The sequence below is a fragment of the Grammomys surdaster genome, unplaced genomic scaffold (genome assembly GCF_004785775.1).
Source record: "Grammomys surdaster isolate TR1022 unplaced genomic scaffold, NIH_TR_1.0 126013, whole genome shotgun sequence".
Lineage (NCBI taxonomy): Eukaryota > Metazoa > Chordata > Mammalia > Rodentia > Muridae > Grammomys > Grammomys surdaster.
Window position 1 is genome coordinate 4,621,489 of NW_021620828.1, and position 4,471 is coordinate 4,625,959.

The following is a 4,471-nucleotide window of genomic DNA, read 5'->3' on the forward strand; positions in this document are numbered from 1 at the left end:
ATCAATAACAACAACAAAGTTATTATTATTTATAGATTCAGTTTCATAAGAATAGACTTGGTTAGGACTGAAGGGATCATAATGTTAATGAAAGGAAGGACCATAGTGATAATGAAAAAAAAATCCCATATCACTATGTGACATGTGGTGTCACATACCCCCATTATCCAGCATTGGAGACAGAGGCAGGAGAGTCATGGGCTCAAGGTCATTCTTAGCTAAATATTGAGTTTGAAGTATCGATAGTCTATATTATAGCATGTTTTATCCATCCACACATCTATATATTTATCTGTCTATCTTTGTATCTACCTATTATCCATCATCTATATATATCTATTATCTAACTGTAATGAACAAACTAAATGTCATTCAACCTAGTAACAAAATAAGAAAACAAAAATGAGCATTTCAATAATATCAGCAAAAAAGCATGTGCAAGTCGGGCAGTGGCACTTGGGAGGCAGAGGCAGGCAGATTTCTGAGTTCGAGGCCAGCCTGGTCTACAGAATGAGTTCCAGGATAGCCAGGGCTATACAGAGAAACCCTGTCTCGAAAAACAAAAAACAAAAAACAAACAAACAAACAAAACCATGTGCAAAATTGAACATAAACTGACAGCAAGAACTTTCAACATGTTAGGAATGAAAGGAACTTCGTCAACCTGACAAGCAGTATCTATGATTAGCCAAAACAAAGAGCCAAATACAGCCAGCATGAATGTTTTCTCCCCAGTGACCCAGAGTAAGGTAAAAATGTCTGTCCACCCTTCTAGTGTGACTCTGAGGGTCCTAGCCAGGACAATAGGTCAAGAAAAAGAAATAACGGTCAGGCCTCATAAAGAGAGATAAGTGTGTTGCTATTCAGACAACACGGATATATCAATATCAAACGTTCTAAGGAGTCTATTAAAAAGAGCTCTGAAAGTAATGGATGAGTTTACAGTGCTACAGGGCACAATGTCAATGCACAATGTAGTTTTCATTTTCCATGTTAGCAATTGCCAAATGGAAACTCATGTATAAGGAAAGCAGCTCTCCCAGCACTGCCAAACACACAATTATACATAATGAAAGATGTTCACAACCAGTGGCTGGGAGAGTAACCTGTACTCTTAACCTCTGAGACAGTTATCTAGTGCCTACCATTGGGTTTTTACACAACTCAGTATGTTGTAGGTACAATTTCCTATACACACACACACATACACACACACACACACAGAGAGAGAGAGAGAGAGAGAGAGAGAGAGAGAGAGAGAGAGAGAGAGAGAGAGAAACTGCCAGTTCATTTTTTTATCTTAATTTTTATTCTATTACAGAGACCAGAGGAGGGAGTTTACTTTACACTAGTCTCAATGTATTTTTGGTGCATAGATAAAACTTTTGATATTATAACCAAAAAAAAATCTTTGCCTAAGAGAAACTCTCACTCACAAATTTATTTTTTAACCTTTCTAGTAGGTTTAAATTTATAGGCTTCATGTTTGTGTTTGTGACCCATTTTGATTCAATTGTACACAGGACGAGGTGTGAGCTTATCTATTACCTTGAGATGCTTCACCATAGGAACCAATTGTCTTAGCATCCTATGCAGAAAAATATCATCCTTTCTTAACCTAAGAAGTGTCCACTTTGACCACTCTACAGTGCACATGCATACACACCTAATAAAATATATACACATTATAAACACATACTCATTTTAAAAACTGATCCAAAAATTGAACAAAAATGATACATGCATGGTAAATACATACATTAAACATGCCCAAATGTTACTAAGCATAGGGTGAAATAGAGAAAAGCAGTTTAGCATTTTTGGGAAAAGGAGATTACTTTTACTATAAGCCCTGGTCCTCCTACTCACAAGGGAATTGACTGTGTTTGCTTAAGAGACCTGCCTGTGTTTACAGCAGCTCTGTGAATTAAACCTTGTATTTTGCAAAAACTCAAATATTCCTAAGTTTGTGACAGAGCAAACCAACATTACCTAACTCTAGGGAAAATGATTGAAAAGGGAAAACTGGATGTCATACTTGCACCTGTTCATATCTTCTGCTGATTAGATGTTCCTCAGCTTTCTGTTCCCAGAGGTCCCTAAACTAGGACTTGCTGGTCACCTCAAGTTATCCCTAAAGTATTTCTTTGCCATCTCAATTATCCTTGGACCAGCAAGACAGCTCTGTGGGTAAAGGTGCTTGCTATTTAAGCCTGGTGACCTGAGTCCAGTCCATGAATTCACACAAAAGTAGGAACAGAGAAACAACTACATATAATTGTCCTCACTTCTAAATGGGGGCCACGGCATGTGTGTGACATCCACACACCATCACCATCCCCATCCAAATCAAAACAATAACAAAAACTCACCAGCTTCTGAAGTGGAAACTCCTAGTTTCTTTGGAAGTTTAGTATGTAAAATGATGTTTTGCTGGGATACACAATTGAAAGGATGTATTGCTAAAGCAAACATGTGAAAGAATGCTTTCTGGAAGCAGGCACAGGTGAAAGGATGTTTTGATTTAGTGAACACATGAAAAGACCTGGGATGAAGGAGTATAAATATGACCCCAAAGACAATGGGAGACGAGTGCTGAGCATTGGTTCAGTTTGCTCTGCCTCGTTCTTCTTCACTAAAGACATGCATGTATTGGTTCACCTTACATAGAGTTGTTGAATTCAACTTGTGGTAACACTGCCGTTGAGAGACGCTCACCCAAGAACTGCTGGTGAGTTTCCTGCAGTAGCTTGCTGCTTCTGTGGCCTTGCCTCAGGCCGCTTAGTGAGCCTGGTGGTTTCTTCATAAGTGAACTATAGATGCCTGGTTTCTGCTTGCTGAAAGGACTGAACAGTTGCTGCTGGTTCATGCCTGGTGTCTGCCTACCTAGAGGATTGGTCTGAAGTTGCTGAATCTTACTTGATGTTTGCTACGGGACTGAACTCACAAAGAAGATCGAGCTTGCCCCCAAAGAACTTCTGTTGAACAGGTCCGCTTCCGCCATATCCTAATAACTTTTCTGTTCACTACCTCTGCCGTGTGGTGGGCTAGAGGAGAGACTGAAAGCTTATTAAAAGTAGGTTGTAAAAAATTTATGCCTACACATCCCCTTACACTTTAGAGAATCTGACCACAGAGCAGTGGTTTTTCTGCTGGGAAATTCTACTGGCCAGCATCCTGTTCTCTTTTGGCTCACACGTTACCCACCAGTTTCCTGTTAGTTTTCCCTGACCTGTTTGCAACAATGTCTTTCTTTTAGGGTTTGAGACTGGTCTTGTGCAATCGCAGCTTGTGTCTCACATCTCTCCTGCTCTGGAATCTTTTACCAAATCCAGATGTGTTGCTATTTGACACACAGCTGCTGAGTGCACTGTGGGTGTCTCTTAGTTGCATTCCTACTGCAGGGATCCATCTCCATGGTGTTCTTGAAAAGCAAGTGAGTAAGAGCATAAAGAGAAGAGTGTCGTGGGCTGGGTACAGAGGAAAGGAGTGTCTACAGAAGGGTCTGGGTCTATATCTTGATGTGAATGTGATTATACATATTCTCAAAATTCATGGACATATGGAAGAAATGAACTAATTTTACTGAATAAAAATTACATTATAAAAGTCTCTAGCTGGGCATGGTGGCACATGCATTTCATCCTAGAACTCAAAAGGCAGAAGAAGTTGGATCTCTGATTTCAAGGTCAGCCTGGTCTACAAATTGAATTCCAGGATAGCCACAGCTATACAGAAAAGGCGTGTCTCAAAAAAAAACAAGGGAAGCTCCAGCTGACTTTTACTGCTGCATTTGTTAATTTTCAACCAAACTCCAAGACAACAGCGAGCCTCAGTTTAAAGTAAGGAAAAGTTGAGACACAGAATCAAAGCTTACACTGTTAAGGCAGGAGACAAAATAGGGCAAGCAGAGTTAGAAGTAGAGGTCCCAAAGGTGGACAGTGCTCATTCTCATTGAAACAGGAAATGTCTTTGGTTCTGTCCTGGCCAGAGTTCAGAAACACCAGCAAGAGCTCTGGTTTCTTACCTCCTAAGTGAGCTTCCTGCCTGGACGCTGTGCCTGAGGGCTTGACTGACACTAAGCATGTCTGCCCAACAGCTTTGACACTGGATCCCTAGATTTTCAAGGCAAGAAATACATTGTAACATTTCCTCAGTTTTAGCCCATAGCGCCAATAATTGGGAGGATGTTTTCATCAGGAAGTGTTACAGTAGCCTTTGAGGCCACTGAAGAAGTCAGAGCTCCACTGAGGTCTATTTCCTCCTAGCAAATGAGCAGAATCTGCGTCTGACAAACTGACTCTAGGCCAGGAAGAATTCCTAATTGGTCTGTATTCTGTATTCTCCTTAGGGAGACATGAGAGAGTTGGATGTGTGACATTCAAATAAAAATATTATCAGTCATTCCTCCTGGTCCATCCCTGTATCCAATTCTATAAAACATCAGCCATCAGTCCAGCCAGGCTGCTGG